Genomic DNA, 17,623 nt, shown 5'->3' with positions numbered 1-17,623 from the left:
TTAAATTTGACCTCCGCCACAACATGGTTTCCAGTGGGGGGAAATTCAATGCCCTTAACTATTCTGGAGCACTGATAAGTTTTCAACGTAGACAATAGGGAATTTTTCCCAGGCTTCTTTCTCTTTGAGTTTCATGCAGTTATGCCACCAGGTTGGCTAGAAAAGTAGGACAGTACTCTCTAGTATGAGTTTGCTAACAATTAGAGGAAAATGCCACTCTGCAAATTTCATAAAAATTTATCTATGGGGAAAGAACTGAATACCTCAGTAATGTGTGCATGAGGCTACCCATGTGATCAATAGCTGTGATTTTTCATAATAAAGTAAATGATCCAGAGGTAAACTTTTTTTTTTCTCTTTCAGTTACTTTAGGTTTGCTTTCTTCTTCACTTTGATACCCCACATGCTTCTTGATTTTAATAATAATTGAAAGACACATGGCTTTATTTCCATGGCATCCCTAGCTGAGAAGTGTAGGACGTTCCTCACAATAGGAAACCCCCGGAGGCCACCAGTCAGTTGTGGAAAGATGGGTTCCATCAGGCAAGCACACAAAGCTGGCTCCTCATGACACAAAATCAGCTTTTCCACCTGGACACCTGACAGCTGAAGCACACAGATCTCCTCCTTATCAACAATAGAGAGCACCTGAGCTTTATGAATTGTCCCTTTGACAGATCCACTGGTTCTCAGCTTCTGTCAAATCTCAATTAAGAAAATACAGTCACGAGAGACTGAGATAAGATATTTAAATACTTCTCAACATCAGTGAATCTTGACTTTTAGTAAGCAAAATGCACATAAACACATACAATCACTAAGGGTCCTATTGAAATGTGCAAATATGTGTTCGTGAGGTTGCAGATCAGTAGCAGAACAGTAAAGCCTGTTCCTTTGGCCCCATCAAATTATCAGGGAGTGCACAAGCATCTCATGTGATCACCTTTGAAGTCTTTGTGCTTGGTGCTGGCGAGAATCACACTTTGGGAAGCACTTCTAATACCATACTTAAGCTTTATTCCTTACCAGACCATGTCACCAGAGAATCTACATATAAACTAAATACTTAATTCTCCACAGAAGTAATTTCATAGAATTATAATTCACTTTTGTGATTTCTTAAAGGTTATTAGGTGAAGTGACAACATGAAACTCCTTTGGTTTCTGTGAAACTTGTATTAACAATACTGTCTCTTTCTGCTCAATGTCTTTGTGTTAATGGGCAATACATTTCTCATAACAGTGTCACAGATATTTCCCACATAATGTGTTAATGAGTTTGTAATTTCTCATATTAGTATTTGTCTGACTACCTGAGAACACGGAGAGAAATCTTATTCTGAGTCATATTGATTTTTAGTGACCTTTTACCCTGACTTTAATATTTTTGTCTTTAATCATAAACATACCAAAATAATTTGGAAACAATTAGACTAGTAATAACAAGTAAAATGCCAAAGGCAGATATTATTTTAGGGTGAGGAGGTGAGGCTCCAAGAAAATTTGATGACACATTTATCTGCACTACTATTCAATACTAGAAATGCGAGCACAGCCAGGCTGGCTCACTAAATTTATTGCTATTATTCAGTATATTAACAGTGTTAGCGGCATTCACTCTCATAATGGCCAGTACTGCACAGTCCTGTTCAACCGTAGAAATGTGATATGCTACTCACATTATGGTACCAAAAGATACCACTCATATCTCTCTGAGTAATTATATTTTAAAGCCCTGTGAAACAGGAAGAAAAGGGCTAAATGTGTAAGGGAAGTGGGAAAGGTAGGGGAAAGACAATAAGGGAAAAGAAAAAACTTGAGAAAACAAAAAAAAATGGAAATAAAGTATTTGTAAAGAGGGAAGGGAGGACGGGGTGAAGGGAGGGCCAGGGCCAGGGATAAAGGGAAAAACGTGAGAACCAAGGCCTGTCATATAAACGTACAGGATCCCAATGATGAACGTAACTGTACTGTATCCCTAAAATGTACCAATAAACTCAATGAGAAAAAAATAAATAAATAAGGCCCTATTTGTACTTTCCTCTATATAAACCAAGGGGCTTAACAAGTTGATCATTTGACCTTGACTGTGCCAGCTGTGCAACATGTCTTTTTATGCCCAAATCTTTAATCCACAATTAGTCTGGAGACAAATTCCAGTAAAATTCACATTATTTATCTAAGGCCATCTGTGATCTTGATGCAGTTCATCCCACAGAGTCATTTTCCTACTATGCCTCCTATAAGCATTCCACCCAGCAAAACTCATTTTCCACTGCATTCCCTCTTGCTTCCCCACGTCCATTTACTTGGTCTTTAAGAATGTAAATTGTGTTTACTCTTAACACCATCAAAAAGCCTTGCCGATAAAAGTAATTCCTATAACTCTCATAGTACCTTTTACAGTTTTTCTTACCATGTATACCTTTTACTATCAGTATCAGGGAATAAGTTCTATCTCCCCTGCAGGACTGAGAGCAGACCTGTTATTACCATAAGACAAACCTGGCACACTGTGTACTGCACAGTGGGAAGGCACTCAACCATGTGGAGAATGAATTGAACAAATTGCCTCATTTTCAGGAAACTGTGCAGCCTTTGTATTTATCTCAGCAACATTATATACACCGAAGATGCAAAGGAACCTGAATATTGCTGTGCAAATAAGAAAATCAGCCAAACAAGGCCTATATTTGACTTGACAGAGCAGTGTTCCTGGGGAAAGTGCACTGATTTGGGATCAGTCTTTGCTTCATCAAATTCTTGGGCAGTGCAGAGACATGTCACAGCGCCACACATCTGATTCTGGAAGACCGGCACCCCTAGATGTGCGACACTGAGGGACTAACAGTCATATGACATGGCAGAATCTTATTTTCAGCCATACCCTGCGACTCAGCACATCATCAGATATCCAAGACTTAAAACTGCAGCTGCAAGATATGAGAAGCTTACCAGAGGATTCATTATTGGCTTGGGATTCCTGGTCAGGGAAGCACTCATCCCTGCCCTGGCTTGTCAGGGGAGCTCTGGTCCAAGCTTAGCAGTCAACAAATGCCAGAAGCATGAAGCCATAACTTACTTCCATGGTGCTTTACAAGAGGGATTTCTTTTTTCTAAGAGAGCAGCATACTGGAAATTAGTCTTGGACAAGTTTCCCTTTCACATATTCATTGTTCTAAATAACTTGAATATTTTTGTTACATAAAATTCAGGCATTGGGGATTGGTCCAAGGAGACACCATCCAAGCCACTCCTAGAACCTGCTCTGTTTGTGCATGCAAGTGTGTGTGTGTGTGTGTGTGTGTGTGTGTGTGTGTCTTGAGAATCAACAAAACCAGTATATGTTCTACATATTCTCACAATACAGAAAAATATTAGCATTCATCTTCTATAGGATAAGAGAACATGTATGTCCAAAAGATTCTCCTTTATCATTGCTTTAAAATATAGAGAAGCAAAATTTTGTTCCCAAACTTAATGATCTAAAGATCAAAGGAATCATCGGAATCAACCACATACCTAACTTTTGGCCCTATAAAGACATGGAGGATGTGGATCATTAACCACAATACTCCAGTGAAGGACAGTGGTGCTCAGAAATATGGAGCAAATTTATTCCAGGTAAAGTTCTTTCCCCCAGAGCCAAGAAGGAAAACAAAGAAGACAAAAAGAATATTTGTTCTCCCAGTTAATCACTAGGAGGTACAATCAGAACACCTTCTTCAAAACTCTCAGAGGCTTTACAAAAATGAGAGAAGACATACTTCAGCTTGTGCATATGACTTGTTCCATGTAATATAATGGTCCTCAAAGATGAATGTAAACTTCGTGTGCTGCAAACATGTACTAATAAAATAAAAATTTAAAAACACTCAGTGGCAAGATTAAAGGGGGGAAGAACAATTCTGAATAACTTTTGCAAGCTTGGGATGGGTTGGAGTAACCAGCTGAAATCTAAGTCTAGAAGCACAGAAAGAGGCAAAGCTTTATCCAAATTCCCAGGATGCAGCATCCTAACCATGATGAAGCACAGAGTGAAAAAAAGGAAATTAATGCAGAACACAAGTCCTCTTGCAAATGCAGGAGGAAAAGAACAGATAAAGAGAGGGTCTTAGTCACTTTCCTCATAGCCTAGACACAATACCTGATACACGCAACTGAAAGGAGGAGAGGTTTAATTTTGGTCCACAGTTTCAGTACTTGGTTGCCAGGCTCCAAGGCAGACACAGGATGGCAGAAAGACATTGTGGAACAAAAGGTTCTCAACCCATGGCAGACATGGAGAGAGGAAGGAATGGCCAGGGACAAAAAAACACTTTTCCAGGTCCTGATCTCAATGAGCTTTCTCCAACCAGGGGCCACCTCCTTGAACTGCACATTCAAATGTTGAACTCAACATTTGAGTGGATTAACAACAACACCCCCATTATCCAATCATCCTCCAAACACATGAGGCGTGTGGGTGACATTTTTATTTAAACCACAACATTCCGTCCCTAACCCCAAAAGTCTCAGGTCCATATCATTATTCAGAATGCATTTAATCCATCTCTGAAAGTGGTGAAAGTCTTAATAGTTCCAGCACTACTGAAATGTCCAAGTTCAAAGCCTCTCCTGAGACTCAGTGCAAACCCTTAGCTGTGAGCCCATTTGAAACTGAAAAAGAAAACTAAATACTTCCAAAATACAATGGCGCAGGGTAAACATCCCCATACCAAAAGGGAGAAAGGGGATGGCAGAAAGGAATGAGACCAAAGCAAAATCATACTTTTTCAGGGCAAACACTAAATTCTGTTAACTCCATGTACAGTGCCTGGAACAGGCTGTTCTGAGATGTGAGCTCCAAGGGGCTTGGGCCACTCTTCCCCTACAGCACGGCTGGCTGCAGCCTGCATAGCTTCCCTATTGGAGGGCCTCGCTTGCTTCTGCAGCTTTCCTTGGCAGATGTTCTATATTCCTGGCATCTCCAGATGCCTGAGGTCTATACTGAACTTTTGGCTTTATTCTCACAGCTTCACACAGGGCCCTTTCAGGGGCACACTGCCTGGCCTCCGAGGACTTCTTCTGAAATCTGGGTGGAAGACTCTTTGACCCCATAACTCTTGCATATAAAACCAGCACCATGTTGATACCAAGGTCTGCCACCATCTCAATCAGTTGCCAGGCTCCTGGATCAAAACTGAAGAGTCTTCCAAGTGTCATGATAGATGAGTACTGTGAAATAAATCTCAGGGAAATGATCTAATCACCTCTTCACCGGCAGGGCCCTCAGGGGCTCTCTTCTCAAATGAAAGTTTTACAGTTTTGCACCCTTGGGCCTGCTAAGTGTGGGGTCTTCCTGTTTCATGAGACGCCTTCAAGCCATCTTTCCTATCAACCTGATGGAAACTACTTGGCTTCTTCATAATGCTGATTTTTTTCACCAGTCATGATGTTCTTTGCCCCAAATTCAGAGGCGCTTTTTTTCTAGAAAAAATGCAAACTTTTCAAATTCTTCAGCTTTCATTCACTCCTGAGTTTCACTGTAGATATGGCTTTTTAAAAAGCTGCAAGGGGGTGAAGGGAGGGCGGGGGTAAGGGGAAAAAATGAGAATCAAGACTTGTCATGTAGGGGTGCAAGATCCCAACGATGAATGTGGCTGTACTGTATCCCTAAAATGTACCAATAAACTCGATTAGAGCTGAAAAAAAAAAGCTGCAATATTGCATAAACATTGGGCTACCTTGAAAGTTTCTCCACAGATTTATTAATTCATTGCCTTTAATCTCAATCTCTCACAAAGTCTCAGACATGAGCAAAACTTAGACAAATTTTTCTGCCATAGTATAATATATATGGCCTCAAGTCCTATGGACAGTGGAGCTCTTATTCCCAACTGAAACCTCCTGAGCCTGGTTTTTACTATTCACATTTCTATGAGCATTTTGTCCTCTGAGTTCTAACCAGAATTTCCCATCAAGCTTGGCTTATGCCATTCTAGGGCTTCTCTAATCAGCTTCTCAAATCTTTCCAAACTCCTCCTTGGAACCATTTCTAACAGCTTCTGAACCACAAAGCCAGGTACAGAAACAGCAACAATCTCACTTTTGGTATCAATGTTCTTTCTTAGTCGCATTCCTCATTCCTGGGACACAATACCCAACACCTACAACTGGAAAAAGGGAAGGTTTATTTTGGCTCATGGTTACAGTCCATGCTTGCCAGGCTCCAATGTAGAAATAGGAGAGAAGAGGAGCATAACGGAGGAAAGAATACTCAACCCATGGCAGGCAAGATGCAGAGAGGAAAGGGAATACATAGGTATAAGAATACACCATTTCAGGTAACTCCCCCAGTGATCCACCTCCACCCAGGCCCCATCTCCTAACAGCACATTCAGCTGCTGCTTTTACTGATGGATGAACCCACTGGTGAGTTTACCACCCTCAGGATGCAATCACCATCCAAACGCATGAGGGTGTGGGGTCACGTTTTGATCTGAACCACAGCAGAGAGTCAGAACAGGGACAAGGTGGAGCTCAGGCACACATCCAGCAACAGGGATGATCAACTGAGGATGTGATCACAGAGCAAGTGATTCCAGACCATAAAATGGATCCTCCTGATCAGGGCCAATGTGATGGCTAAACTTGGTTTACCAACTTGATTTTCTTGGGAACTTTCCAAGAGGTCAGTGGAATTCAGGATGTGTCTGGATAGGTCACGAGGGTTGACCTTGGGGTCTGTATCCCTTTCCTGTCAGTTCCCCCACTGTGCTTCTAAGCCACTCTGAACTCAACAGCTTTGCTTCACCACACTCTTTCACCATGATGCTTCTGCTCTGGGGTCTTCTGACCATGGACTGAATCCTCTTATAAGATGAGCCAAATTACACCTGTCCTCCTTTAAATTGTGTCTAGTATTGTGTGCAGCAACTGGAAAGATTATTAATTCAGCATAATTCAGTCTGTCAGTGACTGCTGGTTGCACAATAAAACCTTGTTCTGCTTAGCTGCTCAGTAGACCCCGCCACACGCTCCCACCATTAGGTACCGTGGTGCCACAGGCTCAAAACAATGGGGCCAAATGACCATGGACTGAAACTGTGGGCCACAATAAATCTTTTGTCCTTTGAATTTGATTTTTCTCAGGTATTTTGTCACAACAGTGGAAAGCAGCCTGGCATTTCATTTATACATTTACCAGAAATGTAAAAAAACAGTGTTTACTTAGATACTTTCAAATGGGTTTAAAGGCAGAAGTGAAACTCTCCATTATGTCAGAACTGTAAGGCAAAAACTTTGTTGAGTCTTTAATTTAACAAACAGAATATCTGAAGTATATAAAACTCTAATTGTTCACGTGGTTTTCAGAAGCACTGGAACAACTTCAATAAATAATTTATTTGCTTTCACTAAGATAATACTGTATAAAAATAAACTTTTAACAACTAGAAGGAAAATCAGGCTTCATTTAGCGTTTCCTTTACACAATGTAAAAGAATCCACAGGTGTCGCTATTTCTAAAAAGCTTAAATTTAATATTAGGCTTCTGTCCCATTTCATTCAATGTGTTTTAACATTTTAATATAGTTTCATAGTGGCACCAACAGATACGATTGAGCACAAACAGAAAAAGGAAAGAAAGAATGAAAGAAATAAGAAAGAACTAAAGGTGGAGTGGAGGAAGGGAGAAAGGGAAGAACAGAACGGGACAGAGGAAGGGCAGGAAAGGGCAGTCTAGAGGTTTGTGCTGCTGTGACGCAGGCACTCAAGGCTGCCTATCAACTTTGAGCTCCTTTCTCTCTCTTGACTATTCTCCATGTATACCACCCTCCCCAAGCAAAAAATAAATACAGAGCTTCCGGTGTCTCTGCCCAAGCATGTTATCAGCACTAAGAACAGTCTGCAAGCCCAGAATTACTCTTCTGTCAAATAGATCTTTGGCTGAGAACCCTCCTGGCTGTCTACTTCCTAATTGGTTTTTTTCTAAAATCTCACGGGTTCCCTGTACAAAAAGAAACATTGTAACTACCACAGATGGTTTAACAAGCCCAGAATTACTCTTCTGTCAAATAGATCTTTGGCTGACAACCCTCCTGGCTGTCTACTTCCTCATTGGTTTTTTCTAAAATCTCACGGGTTCCCTGTACAAAAAGAAACATTGTAACTACCACAGATGGTTTACTTATGAATCTCTGTGTGTTTTCTTTTGTCTGTCCTTTTTCTATGCCATTATATTGAGGCATACAATTCTGTAAATCCTTCCTGTTGCACAGGATTGCTTGAGAAATATCATACACTCATAATACATGATTTCTCAGCTCCTGCAATTTTAACACAATATTTCAGTCTTTCTCTTAGTACCACATATTTCAATAAGTATAATAAGTACTAATAAATTTAGGTCAATGGAAATAAATAATTAAATCTCTTCATTACATGGTATTTGATGGGTAATTTACAAGGTTTGAAACATTGTCCCTTCTCAGCATTCTGTTCTATTTCTCTCTACCTAATACATAACCTATTATGCATACCTCATATAAGTGTGTATATACCTATATATATTACACACATGCATATACATAGTAAACAACACACATATCTTTGCCAATGTTATTCTAAGCAGCCATTTGAACACTTTGGATGATTCAAGGGGATTTAGTCATCAAAGTGAAGAGGAGTCCCTTTTACTTTCATGATCCTTAATTAGGTGGATCAATAAAATAGTTGTCACATTATGGGAGACCATTAAAATCTGATAATTAGCCAAAAGTAAAGCTCTTCAAAGCTTGGAGTATATTTATTGTACTTCATTTTCTACCATTAGCAGTTAGGAAACTGAAAAGCTTTCATTTCTAATTATACTCATGTCTAATTAATTCAATGATGTCCCAGCCTTGTTTTTATGATAAAGCAGTAATACATAACACCCACAACCACTTACACTGAGAAGGCACCAGCATCAGGCCCTCCAGACTAAATTAGGACCCATCTCACTGGATTTGAAGCCATTATTTATCCTTGACCTCAGATGTTCTGCACTGTAGACAGTGTGGGTTAATTAGCAGTTTATAAAAACTCTGAAAAAAAGAATTCTGCTAGGCACAAGATGGTGAATATAAAGTACCCTAGAAACAGTCAGCTGGAAAAATGGCTTTAGAGGCCAAAGGCTTTATAGTAATTCCATACTAAGAACTACTGCTAATCTCCACACCTGACTGTTATTAAGTTTAATGTTATTATTCCTCTCATTTATATTATCTTTAGCTTTTCTTTAAAAAGAGAATATAATCTGCATAACCCTGAATTTAAATGTCTGAAAAAATAAATTAAAACATAATTAAAAAAATACCTGTTGGCACATTTTTTCACATAATACTGTGAGCTCTAATTCAGAAATAGTTTTTGAGTGCTGCCTTTCCTTTTATGCCATTTATCATAGTACACATTCTATTATTCTTTTAATCAACAAAATTTTAAAGCACAAATTAGGTTCAAGATATAGAAATTTAATGCTTCAGGGACATTGTACCTACTGTTAAGTAACTCAGAAAGCAGGCAAGAAAATCAACACAAGCAATAATAAGGTATGCGAAACATAAAATGAGAATAAGGGCAAACTACACCCTGGGTTGCCAGAGAAACCCTCAGAGTTGTCAGAGAAGGCATCGCATGTCTTTGATGAAGTCCTTGAAGATCTAGAAAGGAAATGGAGAGGCCAGGAGAGGATCATAAATTACCAAGATTTGATATACATATTCAATTTCCCAAAGTGAATATGAATATTAAATATCATAAATATGTACCAATTAAAAACATTTTTTAGAAAATGAAAAAAGCAAACATCCAGGGTGAGGGTGTGGGGGAAGTTGATTATCACAAAGGCAAAAAGTTGTATTTTTAGAAGGAAGAAAGCCCATATAATCATCTTTGCATATCACCATGCCACCTTCACTGTGTCTTCCTTGGAGACTGATCCCATGAAAACTCCACCTTTCACATTAAAAAAGCCTTCCCTGAAAGTATGAAGTATACTTACTGAAGTATACTGCTTTTCTGAATAATAAAATACAAGAATCTCAGCAATACTATGTGTATTAGTGTCCCCATTACTGGTACAAAATACCTGACACAAGCCAACTCAAAGGGGAAGAGATGTAATTTGTCTCTGGATTCAAAGGGTTCAGTCCATGGTCTGCTGGCTACAAGACAGGAATATCATGGCAAAGCAAAGCTGCTCACTTCAAAAAGGCCAGGAAAACAGAGCAAGGGAACAGCGCCAGCAACTAGATATAGATTTCAAGACCACACTTCCATGACTCACCCAAACACACCTAAAAGTGTCCTTCAGTAATCTACTAGACAGCTCCCAAGCCAGTCAAGTTGACAACTAAGCCTACCCACCATACCTTGTCATATAATGACAATGTGACACTTAAACTTAGAGACGGAACTCTATTGTGAGTTTTTGGAAAAAAGCAGCTGATGAGGGAGGCAGTGATGAGTTGAGCAGAGGGGTCCTTCCAGGGAACAGTAATTTTAGTACAACTGCCTTATTTATCATCACGGATTACTGAAATGACAAAAATAGAATAACAAAGCACTCATCATGGAAAGGAAAATGGAACATATGCCTCTTCACTACTATTATGTGTTCATTATGGGTTTCTGTATAAATCCTTCAACTAAGTAGAATTTAATAATTTGTCTCCATGAGGACTATGAGCTCACCTTGAGTAAGACAAGATGAGGCAAAAGCAAGGAAAAGGATCTTGCCAGGAACCCAAGCCAAAGGAAAAGATGTAAAAGACAGGAAGTACAGGAGAGAATAATGAACTTTTGGAAGAAAAATGCCAAAAAAACATATTTTTAAAAATTCGTTTTCTTTTTCTTTTTCATGTGTGTGTGTGTGTGTGTGTGTGTGTGTGTGTGTGTGTGTGTGTGGTACCAGGGATCAAAATTGGGACCTTGCACTTGCAAGGCAGGTTGCAGAACCACTGAGCTAAATCCCCAGCTAAAAATTCTTTTTCTTTAATCCACAGACTGAACACATAATCTAAGTATGGGTATATATTTAGAACTATCTATGACTAGAGAAAAATTTAAAAACCAAAATCTTTCTGGATACTTAACTAGTACTATAGATTGCCAAAAATATTTGTGGAGATAGCTGGGTGTGGGGTATGCCTGTAATCCCAGCATGCCAGAAGCTGAGGCAGGAGAATTGCTGCAAGATCAAGTCTAGCCAGAGCTACACAGTGAGTTCAAGGCCAGCGTGAACTACATAGCAGACCCTGTCTCAAAAAAAAAAAAAAAATCTGGGAAAGGTTGGCAAATTAGATACTTTTAATTTTGATATTTTTGAGGACTTTTAATCTAAATATATCACTTTCAGTTTGCTAGTTTAAAGCACCATATACAGTTAAAATAGTTTTTCCCCTGAATCACATTTCTTGTGATACAAAATGGTACCCACCTTGTCCTTCATTTTGTTAGTTGAGTATTTTTGGATTCAGCGAAAGTTGTCATGAATACTATCACTCACTGCCTATCCCTCTACGGTTGCAACTGTCCAAATGTGTCCATTTAATCCTAATTGAAATATTCAAGAAAACCAAAATTGAGGTTAGATTAGCGAATGCATAGCAGATTTTTCCTATTTCTAGTTCTGAAATGTTATTGATACATATTTAACTATTATTTTATTAACCAGGAAGCTTTTTTTAGAACTCTCACTTTCATGTGATTTCAATAGACAACTTTAAATACAAACTTTGAATCAATGCAGAACACAAAAAGCTGTGACTTAAAAAGTTGAATTGTGTTGACAATAGGTTTGCTGGGCAGCATTTTTCTAATGTAAATTTTAACATTTACCTTAAGCCAATAAGTAAAATAGCCAAAGTATATAAAAAGCAATTTAAAAAACTAACACAACACAAATAAAGAAAACCAGCTGGTTTTCTTTATTTGTGTTGTGTTAGTTTTTTAAATTGCTTTTTATATACTTTCTTCTATGTATTAAATTAGCTTATATGTTGGTTTAGGATGTGCTTAGGTGTATAAATGACAGTACTAGTGTTTGAAAAGATGTCCTTTGTTAAAGAAATAAGGCAGAGTGGCTTGTGACAGTCTTTCTAAAAGCAATCAGACAATTAGTACTAAATAGTTCACATTTTTATCATAAAGTTTTTAAAATTGATAATGAAATTACTCATCTTTTTAAAATGACCAAGTCTGGTTGGTGTTATATTACAAGACAGCAACTGATTAGGTACATCCTTGTATAACATCAAAATACAGACATTTTGTATTTGTTTTTTAAAAATGTTTTGCTAAGTGTGTGCCAATGCTTTAATATTGCCTCTTATTTCAAATATCTGTACTTCTGAGAAAGAAATATTAGTATGCATAGAGAAATTTTTTTAAAAGATAATTAGTTACAGTAATTTTATTATTTCAAAAACTATTTTGAGGGTGAACAAAATTGAACTTTTATTTTTGAAAATTTCATTGTGTGGCTATATATCTGACAAGCAATTTTCCTAAATATGAAGAATATTGAAATTTCTGTTAAAAGATATTGAAAAGGTCAAAGGACCCAGATTTGTGTCTTTAAATTAGTTTAACATCATTTCCTTGTTGCTAAACTCCGCGCCACTATCAGAGGTGCTAACATCTCACTTCTTATCAGGAAGCCATAATGTTGAAGAATGTAAAACCCAAAGAGTGACACACAATAGCATGAACTAAATAAATATCAAATTGGTACAGATTTCAATGAAAACTAAGAATCACAGGCTCAAGGGCCGAGAGCTATCACAATATTTTCTTGGCAGATCATGCACTGCTAGTGCTAGATTAAAGTCGCACAGACTGCGGCATATTTTAGGAGCTGAAGTCTTTCTGGCTTCAGCACACTGAGTGGGAGAGACAGAGAGAGATGAGGAGTGGTATTTCATCCAGAGGGATGATGCCCTTTACCTTAAGGGCACATGGAATCTGTTGCAAGTTAGGGGCTGATATGACCAGGTCTCTCTGGCTAACATGAGAAGATTGAACAATAGGGGAAAAAATGGTATGAGGAAACCAGACAGGAAGCTAATGTCCTAAGATATGGTTGGAAACAGCTCGGAATAGTAGGACTAGAGAAGAGATAGACCAATGCAGAAACTATTTGGCTTCCCCTAAGCAGCAAAATGCTACCTTTGGTTTTCCTATGCTTTGCATATCAGAGCAATCTTAACAATCATGCCACTGACTTTGGAATTTTTCTTTATATCTCTCCAATCTTCTGATTACTGCAGTCATCCCCAAGGCCACTTCACATGTAACATGACTGATGTTTATTCTATGTATAAATCATATCTTTGAATTCTTATTGGCTTCATGAAGGCTTGTAAAATATAAAGGAGAGAGAGAGAAGATGATCTTCTGAGACAAAAGATTCCAAATGAATAATTTTTTAAAGCCATATTTGCCATCGTTATGCATCTTTTAAAACAGTTTCATTAAGGCTCTCGAAGTATGAAAATATCTCTCTTTACCAAAAGTCTAGATCAGAAGGCTGAGATACAAGGAAAGGAGGGTGCAAGAATCCCCCCAGCTTCCTCCTGGCTGGCTCCGAGGTTCAGGAACAGGCCCTCAATTGTCGTTCACAAGATACAGTTTCCTTTATCAGCTCTTACATGGGGTAACCACAGAAATTGCTTCAATACCAAACCTTCGCTACCTAAAACATACTCCTCTACGCCCACTAGACTGTTAACACTTACTTCTTCTCCTCCTCCTCTATATTCTATAAAATAGCGCCTTCTGTCCCTAAGTCTTTCATCCCCCTCTTACTGCCCACCTGGCCCTGGCACTCTGCCTGCTTTCTGATTCATCATTATAAAACCAGAAAAGGCTGTCTAGCAAGCCAAGATATTCTTTGGAAAATAAGGGGGAAAAAGATTATCTTCTTTAAAGAACTGGAAGAAAAGACAAAAAAGGAACATTTCTATGCAAAGACTTTTTTTCTCCCAAGTAAATTCTTAAATTTTCCACTGTGCACAAGAACAACACTTCAACAGTATATATACGTCGTTATAAAATAAAGCTATCTGGTTTTATGAGAAAGTTTGTATCCAGATAAAAACTAAAATTGAAATTGGATATAAGGACATTTTAAAAGTACTATACACAAATAAGAATGTGTTCCAAAAATAAATATAAGGATCGGAGAAGAAAAAGAAGTGATGTCATATAAATTAGGATTAAAGACATTGAAAATTGAGAATAAGATGAAAAACAGTGGTTTCAGCTATTCAGATGCTTCCACTGAGAAAAAATAGGACACAGTATCTTTGGCTTCAAGACAAAGTGGCTGGAAGCATTAGGAAAGTAAATATTTTCAGGTATTAAAAGAAATGTTGCAATATATAACTCCCAAAGGGAAGTTTTATATTGGAAGTTGGTGACTTTTCCAACACTGAAAAAATTACAGAAGTGGGGTAACCATTTGAAAAGAATATTACACACTTTGCCCACATGTGATTCTTATAAACTATTTATCCAATCTTCTAGATTTGCTTTTGTGATATCATTTGATTTTTTTCCAAAGTTTTTCCACAGACTGTTTCCAGAGAACCTAGGTAGATCTCATGTTAATCATATCTATTTGTTTTTTGACCTTTAAATGAATGTCTGTCTTACAGATTTTATGTATATTTTATAATGAAAGTTTTGCACACATATAACAATATGATAGTATTTAACCCATTATTTACAGATTCCTCTTTCAATCCTTCCATATCATTGCAACGAAAATAATTATGCAAGCACTTTGTAAAGGGAAGGACATAAAGAGCAGGTGCAAAGATGTCTGACTTTAAGGACAATGTAATGAATTCATGGAGCAACAGACCAGAGATCAATCTCTATGAGACCGCAGGCTCTTCCACTGTAAAAACTTAAGAGCTAGAACATGTGAGTCACCTTATTTAAATAGTGGGAAAGTCACCTTATTTAAATTGTGCAGTTAGTCTAGTTACAGGGTGACCAGTTGGCCCCAATTTGTCTGGGACCATCACAGCTTTGCAACTTAAAGTTCGATACCCCAAGATTCGCCTCACACCCAGACAAAGTGGAGTGGTTAACAAATGATTACAAGGTTAAATTTCTCAAAATCACATATAATGACAAAAACAAAAACATAAACTAAATTCGGATATTAAAAACAAGAGATTAAATTCTTAAGTATTTTTTTTGCTTTTGACATTGAAAAGGTAAATTATTAATATTTTAAAATTTAGCTGTCTTTTATACTTTTACGCCAAGTAGCACAAAGCAATACATAGTTCTTACCGGATGTGGAAAGGCAAAAAATATATTCTCTTATATGTATCATTGATATGAATTATTGGAAGAAACTAAAATTTATCTGTGGAACTAAAGGATGCCTCATTCTGCAATTTTATGTGTAATCATGAATCCTTTATGAACATATAGTTGACTTAAACTTGACAGTATTAATAGGTTTATAGAAAATGCCCACTTTGCTAAATGAAACACTGAGGATCAATAGAAGGAGAGTGAAGGAAGCAGTACAAGAGGAGGAGGCAGAAGAGGAGGAGGAAGAGTTGAAAGAAACTAAAATGAAATTTCAATTAAAGGAAACATTTTGCAAGTTAGCAAGTACTCTTCGAACTTGAGAACAAACGTATTCACAGATTCTTTGTCTCATCTTCATTTATTTTTAGCCTGCATTATTCGAATAATAAAAAAGCTATGTCCCAGTAATTGTTGCTATGGCTATACATAACAGAAAAAGCTTTTGATAAATTATTCAGATAAATTATTCAGAACTGATTATGTCTAATCTGTTTACATGTTTAGCCTCATATAATTAATGAAATGAATATGTATTTTTTAAACTAATTCCTTAGGGATTGAAAAAAGACCTTGGAATTTCCCAAAAGCTTTACTACTTCAAACACTATTCACATGATCATCAATGACAAATTATTTTAACCTTTAAGAATATTTAATAATTTTGATATATCTCAACAATGCAGTATGCTATAATTTGGATAAAATTAACTTTATTTTTATTTCTTACATTTATTTGGGAGGCAGGGCCTCATACATACCAGGCAAGTGCTGTACTACTGAGCTATATCCTCAACCCCTTACAAACTGAAAGTGTAAATGAGGACCGAAATGTATAATAGATAATGTGAAATTGGAAGAAAGGGTGAAAAGGGGAAGGGGAGGGGAATTTTGGGTAGGGGAAAGGAGAGAAAGAAAAGGAATAAATATGAGAAAAGGAAAACAAAGGCTCTGTAAATAGACAGGGGAAGAGGGGTGGAAGGGAGGGCAGGGGAATGAGGAAAAAAGTAAGAACCAAGATACAAATTCCCAGCGATGAGTGTCATCAAATGTACCAATAAACTTAATGGATTAAAGAAGGTGAACCACAATCTTTTCCAATTACCAGCTCAACTCATTAAATATGAACCTTAAAAATGTAATAGTGTGATTTGGAAGAATCTTTTGGACATTCCTTTTTTAAAAATCACAATTTTCATCTTATACAAACTGAACTACTGAATATTCACATAGCAGGCTAAAAATGCATGCTTTTTATAACACTGAAATGCTAGGTGCTAAATGATCTGCGACTTAAATCATCAAATATGAAGCAGTTTGTTGGTTTAGATTGTTTTTTGTTTTGGGGGTTTTTTTTGGGGGGGTACCGGGGATTGAACCTGGGTCCTTGCACTTGCAAGGCAGGCCACCGAACCACTGAGCTAAGTCCCTGGCCCTAGATTGTTTTAATCACATATCTACCTATTCAAATCTTAAAATGTGTCATAGTTGGTCTTCATTAATATTTTACACTGATTTGTTATTCATTTGTGCTCAGAGAATTTTCTCTGTTCTTTAAGCTCCCCATCTTGCCTAATATCCCAAACCAAAAGTAGTCAACCTTGTCACTTTTCTGTAGGTAACAATAAAAAGACTTAAGTTTTTCTTACTCTTTATCTTGAAAATCCTGGAAAATATAGTGACTTTAAATTATTTTTAAAATATGGAAGAGAAAATTGTACTTCTTAGGACTAAGATGAATTAAGTAAATGATTACCAAGACCTGACTCAGTTCTTACTTCACTCAAGGAATTAGAGTAACACTTAGTTCCATCCTGCGCCAAACCTTTTGAAACCATTGGGAACACTAATTTGCTCGCTATTAGGATATTCCATCAACTTCATTTAATAATGGAGGTTAGTATGTTATTCACCGTTGTCTGAGAAGTGACTCAGACCCACACTTATGGCCCTGTACTCACTATGGACTATCGTTTCCTGGGCTCCCCGAGTCCCGTTTTCTCTTTTCCTGTAGCAAAACTTCCCAAGGGTTCCAAGTCAACTTAGCTTTTTTCCCCTCTAAAGACAGAGTGGGAAAGAGACCATTTCAAGGCTAAAAATAAGTAGCTCGCAGAACCAAAGCAAGAATTCAACCAGGTCTCAAGGAACATTTATGAGCAACACTAAGAAAATAAAAGTGTATCAGGATGATATCTTCATTCTTCTCTTTCTCCACAAATGGGGTTTCCCTGCTTCTCTCTTTTCCACCATACTCCCGATTTTACAT

The 17,623-nt window shown here is 37.5% G+C and overlaps 1 protein-coding gene across 1 annotated transcript in view; it reads right to left on the bottom strand.

The window, feature by feature from the left end:
- The window catches only part of Scin (scinderin), an 819,415-nt gene that overhangs the window by 476,075 nt on the left and 325,717 nt on the right, over nt 1-17,623 (bottom strand). The gene's annotated exons all lie outside the window — the stretch shown is intronic.

The sequence above is a fragment of the Fukomys damarensis genome, unplaced genomic scaffold, assembly GCF_012274545.1.
Source record: "Fukomys damarensis isolate Sample0158 unplaced genomic scaffold, DMR_v1.0_HiC HiC_scaffold_4, whole genome shotgun sequence".
In the NCBI taxonomy this organism is placed as follows: domain Eukaryota; kingdom Metazoa; phylum Chordata; class Mammalia; order Rodentia; family Bathyergidae; genus Fukomys; species Fukomys damarensis.
The sequence above is the reverse complement of the archived record's forward strand: the minus strand, read 5'-3'. Positions and strand labels throughout refer to the sequence as shown.